The sequence below is a fragment of the Sprattus sprattus genome, assembly GCF_963457725.1.
Source record: "Sprattus sprattus genome assembly, chromosome: 5".
NCBI lineage: Eukaryota > Metazoa > Chordata > Actinopteri > Clupeiformes > Clupeidae > Sprattus > Sprattus sprattus.
In genome coordinates this window covers 18,716,209-18,727,860 of record NC_137924.1, presented here as the reverse complement: position 1 = coordinate 18,727,860, position 11,652 = coordinate 18,716,209, and positions in this window count along the sequence as shown.

Sequence of the window (11,652 nt, the reverse complement as noted above, 5' to 3'; positions counted from 1 at the left end):
GCTATGAGATATTGGTTTAACTGTATTTTGAGAGGACTGCATTTTGCTTCAAGCCGTCGTGAAGCCAGTGGTGGCCTGGTTTTGAGCTGTGCAGCTGTGTTGTTTGCTGTTTACTGTTCAGCACTCCAAAGTAATAAAAGTTTGTGAGGACTCATAATCAGGTAATTGGAACCATGCAAATGAACATTTTGGTCTAAGTACACCATCCAGAAGCACACAGCACCTGGTTGTCCGCATTTAAATGACATCACTTTAAAATGCATCTATTAATTGTCAGATCATGGACTGTTCATTAATGTTATTATTATTGTTAGTAGTAGTAGTAGTAGTAGTACTGAAAGGACTGTCGCATGAGAACGGTTTTGGGGGAAGAAATGTTTTATATGGGGTTTACAGGGCAGATGCAATGTTGACAGCTAAGGAGCTATAATGTAATTTTGAGTCGTATTTAATGTGCTGAAAATTGTGGAAAACTGTTTCTTCCTACCAAAGGATTTAATGAGATGTCTTAATATCTGAAAGAATATTGACTACGTGGCAATGGCAGCATTACTGCTTGGACAAATGTATTACATCTGGTCTGCATTGCATTAGCCCATTGTTTTCCCAGAAATACTGCTTAAGATATTTCGAGTTGGATGACTGAGGAGAGCAACAAGTTTTTCTCAGTGTGTCATTCTTTGGATTCATCTGCCATCAGCTGCAGACTGAGCAAACAGAACCTTCTCCAAGGAAAATTTCAATCCATTAACACTAAAAACCTGCATGCATCATAGTTTTACACCCACACACATTAATCTGTTTTTCATGGATGTAACCAAGAAGTACCTCATGTAGTTTTCAAAGTCAAATGTGTATGCCCTGTGGTAGTTCATTCTATGTAATTTCTATGTTGTCACACTTCTGTGTCTAGTATCAGATATATAGATATAGGCAGGGGCGTCGTTAGGCCTGTTTTTTTTTTGTCTATTTCTCCCACCCAGTAGCGCTGTCACTTCTCTAAATAGGTCCATCTGGCATAAGTGTTTCTGGTGAAACTGAACTTATTTCAGAACTACCCTCAATATCCTCAACATGAGTCCATAACCACATGGGTTCATAGCCACCCACTTACAGGCAACACGTACTTAATCAATCTTAAAGTGATTTTAAGGTTGACATTCTAATGCCACCCCTTTCTCTTGCCAGTGCAGGGCCTTGCATAATCAATTTTTTTTATTAGTGTGACATAATTTCACAGTCCGAATACAGACTATGTAATGTCACACGCAAGGAGTAGTGGAGCTTCCGTGAAAGAGATCCTGAGTTGGTTCCCATCATGCTAAGCGCTAGAAATGGTTTGGATAACTGATATCTGTGTTCTAATTTAGAAAAGTGTGTGTGTGTGTGTGTGTGTTAGCCGCTGTGTTAGTTATCTGATCTGTACCCATTCAGGGTCTTTGTTATGTCGATAATAGACCTGTCTGCAATTCCTGCCGTTCTGCATCAGTGTTTCCTGCCGAATAAAAGGCTTAAAATAAAATGCTCAAGGCCAACCGAAACAAGTGACTCTGACTTCTCCTAAGAACCCACTCCTGACGCTACATTGGTGTCAGAAGTGACCTGAAGATTGCAACACTTTGAAGAATTGAAGAGCTAATCAGACAACTGCAATGGGATGAATCACAGCCAAAAGCTAATATTCCAAGAGCCTTCTGAATGATGTTACTTGTACAGACTCCTATCTGCTGCCATGTGCCAATGATTCCCCAGGCCACATCACCAGGACCCGCTGGTTCAGCTCCATCGATCAACACAGTGGCTACTGTCAGATGGAGCTGATGTCCGAGGTAAGCCCCAAGACCATTTTTCTCCATCTACCAGGGTCTGGGGCAGTTCAAAGAGCTTCATTTGGGCCTCTGCAATGGACCAGACACTTTTGAGCACCTGGTGAAGAGAGTCCTGGTGGATGTTCCCCGGAGCCTCTGCAGACTTCGAAGATGCCCTGGCTAACCTGAGTGGCATCTTCCATGTCATTCCTCGAGCTGGTCTACATTTGTACTGTAGTGTCATCTGTTCCAGCGAGAGACGTCCTTCCTGGGCCATGTCGTCGTTGCGGTGGGGGCGTCCACAGACCCCAGGAAAGTATTGGCGGTGAGAGACTGGTCTACTCCCTTCAACGACGGAGAGCTGCAAAACTTACTAGGGCTGGCATCTTACTACCCGTGCTACGTCAGAGACTTCACCATCACCATCGCCAGCCCACTACATCGCCTACCACTACACCATTGCAGGCCCTTGTGTTTGGCTTTTCCAAACCCGCAGCGATCCGGTCATCCTAGACACCAACTGAGACCCACTGAGACCTACTGGATGTCATTCTGGGAATTCGCCAATTCAGCTGTTCTGTCCTGATGGGCGTGTGAGGAAGACAAGTATCTTATTGTCAGCACATCAAGGGTCAGGACACAGCTCAGCGGACTGCCCCCCCGGCAATGACAGCGCTTATCCGGCAACTGCAGCTCCTGCACTCTCCAGGTGCCTGGGGTGTCGTCAGGATGTGAAGCTTTAGGTCCATCGATGTCACTATGGTACAACTCAGAGGGGGCCAATGCAGCACTTTCATGTTCTCCTGCAGCAGTACCAGGTTGGGGCCCCCTTGCAGCGTCTGTGTTACGGCCCTACTAATCAGGCCAGGGGCTCCGCCCCTTATTGTGTTACGGCTGTTGCTTATTTATCCTGCAGGGTGCTGAGTGCTGAACATATAATGGGCTGGTCTATAAGAGGCTGGGTTTTCGCCATGGACTCTCTCTCTCTGCTCTGGGTTTCTGTGTTGCTGTCGTAGGTTGGATTGTTCCAGTGGTGAGAGCCTGGTGCAAGACGTCCGACTACTCCACACTGAACACTTCCTCCGTCCTCGTCACGTTTTACACTTTAGTTTGTTACTTGTTTACATATTGCACAACACTTTCATTTTAATACATTATAATGATTGTTTATACTCTTGTAAATAAACCCTTTTAAATAATCACTACGGTGTGGTCGACCCATTTTATGTCAGGGCTGCCTTGAGCCAGGAAGTTGGTTGGACAGTGTGGCTGTGGACAACCTGGGAACCTTTCCCCATCAATGACCAGGGGAATCACTACATCCTTGTGGCCATGAAATGCTTCACCAAGTGGCCAGAGGTGTATGCAGTTTCTGACCAGCTGAGCACCTGGTCAGTGAGATATTCTGCCATTTTGGTGCACCAAAGCAGCTGCAGTGAACAGGGATGGAACTTCGAAGCGTATGAAGTCAGCGAGGTCTGCTGGCAACTCGGCGTAAAAAAAGAACCAGACAACAACTGTTGCATTCCCAGAGTGATGGACCAGTGGAATGTTTTAATCTCCCTCTGGCCGCCTGGTTGCCATTTTGATCAGCTGTCGACAGCAGGACTGGGACTCATTCTTTTCATTCCTTTTTGTATCTAATAAATCGATATGTTTGATTAAACATAAGATGGAATTGTACATTAATGGCAAATAATGGACATTTAGGTAGTCCATTTTCTTGAGAGAAAATTTAATTGACACAGTTGATAGAATGGCATCCTGGCCAAGCCCAGGAATTCATTCAGAGATAATAATAATAATAATGGATTTTATTTTTATAGCACACTTTCACATCCAAAGAGGTCTCAAGGTGCTTAACAACAACAATAATGCAAGGTAATAGGAGTGCAAAAATAGCAAAAACAGTGCATTCTAAAAACAATACAGAAAAGAAATAAAAACTGAAACCAGGACTTTAGGTGAAGGCAGATATACTAAATAGATGGGTTTTGAGGTGTGATTTCAAGGTTGTCTGGGAATCCAAAGCCCTAATGTTCTCCGGGAGCTTGTTCCAAAGTCGTGGCCCCAGCGAGGAGAAGGGACGATCTCCCATTCTGGTCATATTTGTCCGGGGAACTGCAAGCAGGTTTGCGTGTGCGGAGCTAAGAGTCCTTGATGTGAGATGAGGGGTGAGGAGATCCTGGAGATAGGCTGGACCGGTGGTGTTTATGGCCTTATGAACTAGGAGCAGGACTTTGAAGACTATTCTCTGGTTGATTGGAAGCCAGTGGAGGGAGTGGAGGACTGGGGTGATGTGTTCGGACTTCTGTGTCTTGGTGAGAACCCGGGCAGCACTGTTTTGAACATACTGCAGCCTCTGAATGTTTTTTGCTGGTAGACCTGCCAGCCGAGAGTTGCTGTAGTCCAGACGAGAGCTGATAAATGCTTGCACCAGCTTTTCTGCAGCATGTTTGGGAAGAGAGGGTCTCAGCCTTGAGATGTTTCCCAGGTGGTAAAATGATGTTTGGCAGATGGATTTGATGTGTGCATCAAAGGACAATGAAGAGTCCAGCTTGACACCAAGGTTTATGACGAGTGAGGAGAGAGGGGTGGGGTGACCATTTATGGTGATTTGGGTGATACCGGCCTTTTTTGTTTGATGGGGCGTGCCAATAAGAATGGCTTCAGACTTGCCACCATTTAGCTGTAGTGAGTTGTTGCTCATCCAGTGCTGGATGTCATCCAGGAATTTGGTTGTCAGATTTCAGTGAATTACTCTGTACTTGGCATAGATCACTCATTCATATTGCACATATTATGTATTTTGTACTTGAGTCCTCTACAACAATCTTTTTTTTGTCATGTCGTGGTTGGTAGTGCCAACTCTTGGCCCTGGCACAAGGAGATTGAAGCATCCCAGAAAGCATTTGACTCTGGCTCGGCTCTGGCCCTGATCTGGCCCTGATCTGGCATAGCTCCACCTGTGGCCCTATTCACACCTGTCACTTACATGCGTCTATTGAATGAATCTATTTTTAAACCGATGGGAGACAGCAATTTACTTCCTATGCATAATCAGAAATCAAAACAATACATTATATTCCTTTGCTTGTTCCAGACAAACCAAATTGCCCAAGATGTTTGACGCACTCGCATTATATCTCGTATTATATATGGGCTTTTCAAATAAAAATAAAAAACAATGTTGCCAGTGTTGGCACGCATGAGCACGAAGAGGACAGTTGTGCATGCGTCCTTCATTGTGGCCAAGGACAAATTTGCGTACACACTGCTAAAAGAATGTAGTCTTATGCGGAGAGCCAAGACCTCCTCCGAAAGTGATATGAGCGAATGGATATCAATGCATCTTGGGTGCTTTCACATGGAGCTGTCCACTTGTGATCGGGTCACCCAAGACGCATGTCAATGCCAGGTGTGAACGTTTTCAGGTGTGAACGGTGTCAGATAATGAAGAGGACATATCGATGCATGGTGTCGCTTGGCAAGATGGGGAGGTCAGTAGCACTGCTGAGAAGGACGACCCGGGGTCTCGTAGAATGTCAGTGTGGTTATTGTTTGATGAGTGTTAACCCAATGTCATGGCCTTGTCAGTCCCCATCTGAACCCCATCATGCACTTGAGAGGTGTCTGAACAGCCATTTGAGTGTCTATTAGTCATTAGTGACTTTTTCATGGGAGAATGGCTCTGCTCTGGTGGAATGTGATAGGACATGTGACAGGGCTGTATGAACAGGGTAGCGGTCTCTGAAATAGATAGATAGATAGAGAGAGAGAGAGAGAAGGGACATTTCAGTGTTGCAGTAGCAATTCACAGTAATGACAAAAACACACATGAAGTACAAACACGCCAGGCCTCTCTGTGTCCATCTGTTTGATTTCTGCGATGTCTAGTAGGCCCATTCGGTTGCACCATGCTGTAATCTACTGTAATATAATTTTTATTAAACCACTTTGTATTGCTTAAATGGTGCTAGAAAATGCAGTTGATTGAATTTGTCTTGTGACACATTTGTTTTGGTTACACATTAAGATGTCTGTTGTGGTAAAGTTCCCCTTTTCAAGCATGGTTTGTTGTCTGTTGACAAGACTGTAATTCAACAAATGCCCCTTCCGAGTCTCACCAATTGTTTGCCTAATTGAATTCAGATTGGACTGACTTGTCTCATCTATTTACTTAAGAACACGGAAAGGATGAGGGATAAAACATTGCCGCTATTTGCCAATTACATACTAGCATCTGAGGACAGGCTAAGCAATGGCTCCGGAGACAAACTGAATATACAGGCATATAGATGCTGTTATTCAAAGAGTTCATATTTTTCGTATGGTTTTCCATATTAGGTCTATGGTCCGGAGACTTACAATATACCATAGGAAGAGCTTATACCATTAATCCAGTGAAACTGCTCCAATTGCAAATACGCTAAATCTGCAAGGACACCGACATTGCTGCTTTGAGGTATATTATTTCATGTTGCTTTCACACATCTTGTTGTATAAACTGTATGTGGCAGCCTTACCTCCCTTTCTCCAGGTCCTTCACACCTCATACAGTAAAGCACTTTGCTGTTCTGCCTGATAAAAAATAACAACATTGTATTGTCGTATCATAAGAATACACAAATGTATTCTAATCTTTATAATCATTTATATTCCTTATACATCCATATATTCCTGTATCCTTATTTTCAACCACTGTTGATTGCAGCATACATTATCAGAACATATGACTCATATAACTCATCAGTCATCAACAGACAAAATCACATCACACTTAGACACTGGTTAAATAAAACAGGTACTCATTCAAATATATTTACAAACACCCTGTTGATATCCTCGCTGCATAGAAGAAAATGTCACCAATTATGTCATACAGGTTTTAATAATAACCACTGATTATCACAGTGATTGCACCCTCCATCAGTCCATTAACACAGATGAATCAGGCTTTCTAATAAGTCCCTTTTAATGCCTCTAAATACTTTCAAAGCAGCATTACATGGAATTAGTCTCAATTTAGAACAGTGTGGTTGGTGGGATCGCAACTAGTCCTCTTGAACAGGCACACTGTTGCAAATAGTTGGTTCCTTTTTTAACAAAATGCTGAATCAAGAATCAACTTAAAGATGTGTTTTGCAACACTGACTACACTAAATATAAAAGACACTGGTAACTCGTGGAGACCAGTGAAAATGAGGATTCTTCATATACTGTATTTCAAACATAGTCTAAATTCAGCACACTATCAAAGTGTGATCAATAGGAATCCACCACTGAAAAAGATTCTCCTGAAGTCCTACAAAGAGATCACAAAACACAATACACATTTGGGAAAATGTTGAGCAGTAGGGATTTTTTGGTCAGAAATGCCCAGCTCTGTGTTTATGTGCAAACAGTGCTGCCAACACTGTGTCTGCTGTCAATCACAGGGCTGGCAGCCTCCTGTCATTGGGGAGCTCAGCGGGAACCATCGGCGGGGACTGATTGCCCCAGATTTGAGGGGAAATGGATGGAGCACAGCCAAGGATGTGCCAGGATATTCAAGGGAAAACCACGCCACACACAGACACAGAAATAAAAACATGGCCCCCTCACACACATATATTGACAGTCCCCACACCCATGCAAACCCACACACAGACACACAGACACACACAGACACACACACACACACACACACACACACACACACACACACACACACACACACACACACACACACACACACACACACACACACACACACACACACACACACACACATGCACAGACAAGCATACCAAACAGTCCATAATAAAATACAAACACAGAGGCCTTCCAAACATGTACCATAGTAAACTCTGGGAGACACCCTCCAAATATCAACACTGTCTCAACAAGGTCATGTTTTGAATTAGAGAGAAGATGCAAACCACAAATAACAAACTGTCAAATAAATATACAAAACATCAAGCGATCTAAACAAGCGATGGATGTTTGTGCTAGAGACTGAGTGAAAGACCAAAGGCCTATAAAGCTTTTGAAGTGCTCTGTAAGGGTTAGAAGTTCAAAATCTGGACAAGGCCATCAGATGAAATGACTGGAAGTCTCTTTCCAGACCTTCAAAATCGTGGTTATCCCCTCATCCTAATCTTGTATGACGGCACCCAGTTATTCTGCCAAAAAGAAGATCAAAATCTTATTATTCAATGGAATTTCTTGCTTGGTAAGAGATTTATCAGATGTGTCTTGAGTTGCAATGTCTGCCATCAGGGCTTTTAACAAGTATTGATTCAGAAAAAAACATTACTGAAGGCCATGCCGTATTAAACTATATACTGCATCCATTTTCTTTTACGATGATTGGTTTTTATTGTCACTTGATTGATGAATCTATTGAAATGGAATATCTTAAAGGATTATATCTCTCCTTTAATAAAATGATCATCTTTTAGCCAACCTTTACACTTCATATGCAGCATGTCTTGTTCAGCTCAACAGCAAGGGGAGGTTGTTAGAATAACTACAATAATACCATGGCCCACTCAATGCAGATAAGTTCTTATTGCATTGTACACATTAGAGAGCAGAAACATGAAAGCGCCACATATGAGTTGAAAAAAAATCCATCAGAGGAAAATGTTAACATGCATATATCAGTGAGACATTTTGTATGACTAGTAATGAGATTTACGTAAATATGCATATACTGATGGAAATGTATCCCTCCTTCACGTTCCTCAAAGAAGAAAAAAAAACACTGATCTTTATTCTACTTACAATTATCTTTTGAGGGTGCGTTTGAGTGAGTCATTAAAAAACTTGTTTATGTGTATGTACAGTATATTGGAATGAACAAGAGAGGGTTATCTGACTTTGATTTCAACTGCCAGAAATAGATTCAGATTGCTGCTTAATATATTCAGTTGCTATGGTAATATTTTAGTTATCAGATGAACATTTAATTTCAAATGATGAGGTTTTCAAAATATGTCCACTAGATGTCTCTGTTTGCCCAAGTAGTCAAGAGTGGTGGCACCCAAAAGAACACAATTGCAACTACTGTACACTTACATGTATTGCTATGGAATCTGAAAGTCAATGTATGCAAACATGTAATTCAAATACAGAAACACATTTAATAACAGACTAATTGAAGCAGAATCCTTATTTAACTTGACTGCGTCTCTCATATCCAAAATTAGAATCTTGAAATCTAAAGCATCTTTCGCAAATCCTGTTGTAGATCCACAGATACAAATGGTAATCTGTTAGGACTGATAGCCATAATCTACTCACTCTCTACTTCGCCCTGTTGAAGATGAAGTGTGACTGCTCCCTTTAGGATGTGAGTCCTGTACGGTTCCGGAGCAGATGCAGAGATAAAACTGTTCTGATCTGTGTTCGAATGCCAGTGTGTGCAGTGATTTTGTGGATGAGTAATTGCCTACCCCCGTCCCTTGGAGACCCTCTCTCACAATGAAAGACTGACATGCATCAGTGTGAAAAAAATTAACATGACCCCCCCCCCCCCTCTCTTTCTCCTTCTCCCTATCTCTTTCTTTCAGAGGCAGTTGGCGGAAAAGGAGGCAGGTCACTGTAACCTTTTGCACCTGGGTGGCCTCTACCCTCTGGAACGTGAGGTAACCAACCTTTTGAGCGTGTCTGAATGGAAACACAATCGTACGGCGGCAGGCCTCAGAGGGATTCTGACGTGAATATAGCATTTTCCCTTCGGGGTTAGCCAATGGAAAGAAACCTTTTTTTCCTCTGAAAAAGAGACATCTGTGGTTGCATCCTGCAGTGTCTCTTAATAATATGCTGTGCCAAACAGCACAATCTGATGCTTCCTGCACTGCCTCAAAACCAAGTCAATACTCTTAAGCATATGAAAAGATTTGGTTGTCAGGAAATGGAAGTGATTTTAAACAATGATGATGTGAAATGTAAAAACATTATAAATAAATCTTGCCCCACAATATCACTGTGAACTTCTATTTTTAAGCCCTTTCATGTAGTATATGTGTGTATATTTCTGGGCCTTCTTAAAGTCCACCCAAATGCATAGAACAAAGTATCAGCATGCACAGAAGACAAGGACAATTGTCAGCTATGATCCTTCAGATGTGCAGTATGCCATTGCTATGGAAGTGTGGTGGCATTTCTAGACCATTCCTCCTGGACAAAGGATAAACCTCGTTCAAATCAGAAAGATTTCTCCTTCAGTAACTAACCAGTTCACAACAACATTGCAAGTACGAATACTTGTTAAAATACAGTGATTTCTTTCTTTATTATTGACCCCAATTCCATTTTAATGAATAGTCCAAATAAACACTAGCCTAAACTTGTTTTGTCAGAAATTCTGACTTTAATCTAAGAAATTCTGACTTCAATCTCAGAAGTTGTTTCTGACTTTTCACAACCAAAAGCACTGACTGGCACTTTAAAGGAAGCCTCCAAACCCTGTCCAGTGTCTACTGGCAAATGCTGATGCAATATTGTTGGAAATGTTGTTCCGAGTGAGCTTGTCTCTGATGATGAAGTCTTCACATAGATGCAGCTGTAGCAATAATAAGTTTAGTGAGAGCAATGTAAGAGGATAGAATTTTGGCTCTTGCCAAGATATTTTTACCTGAGGGCTCTGGTTGCAGTCTACAGACACTATATTTCTTAACAACACATAAGAACCTCATACATTTGAAACTGAATAGAACTGAATATTTGAATTCTCTCTCACCATTTAATCCACTATTCATTTTGTATTTATTCATGGTGTACATTTTCCACATGTATGTGGATCTTTTCTATCTCTATCTCTTCACCCGGCCATCTCCAAGCAGATGGGCCTCACCTTATGAACTGAGGTTCTGTTAACAGAGAATTTGTCCTTGCCCCTGTTTCCTTAGTGCTTGTTCCAGGGGGTTTCAAGCTCTGGGCTCTGCAAAGAGCCTTGAGATCATTTAATTGTTTTGGCGCTATACAGTATACATAACATTGAATTGAATTGAACTGAATGGCAAAATAACTGGATGGGCCCGAGGTAAACTAGGTGGTCACCAAGCATGGCATTAGCAGGCCTCTCCTCACCCTTACAAACACACCAAATGATGCACCTGCCAATGCACTTGTTTGTACAGGGGGGCACCCGAACCATGGCCTTGACTGTTGTACCATCTACAACTGACCCTAAGATCCAGTTTTGGTATGTGAACATCAGGGGGTGCTGTTTTGCATGTAGCTCCCCAAAGTCATCCACAGCTCATCACAGACACTTTAACAGTGTTTAAAGGTGCATTAAGGATTAATAGCTATTCGCTAAAGGTATGCTAGCAGCTAAAACTAACGAAATCTCTTGAAATGTGCTGACTTTGACATTATGACAAACTAATTACTCAACGACTGTCCTTACACAGTCAAACATCAATCATGTGCAACACAAGACTAAGCAAGACGGCAAATAAGCTACTTACTAGATCGGCAGAAGGTAATCAAAGTCAGGTCGGCGGGCATCGGCAGGCAAAACTACAGAAGGCAGTTATATGCCTATCGACCCTGCTATGCCATTGGCACGGACGCAATTCTCCATATTAAAAGTCATTGTAGCGCCCCAATTTTTTTAAAGCTGTTATTTTAAGGTTAAACTGCTTATCCTAACCCTAATCCTGAAGCATAATTGTTGCATATTGTGCCTTTAAACAAATGTTTTACACATCACAGATTTCAACTGTCACCTTAACAGCAAAACCCAACAGCAGATCTGCAATACTGAGTCTTTCATTCCATTTTCAATTTATAAAACCCTTTTTGCAAAACATTACACTCGTAGTTCACTGTCTAAGACTCAACAAACAGA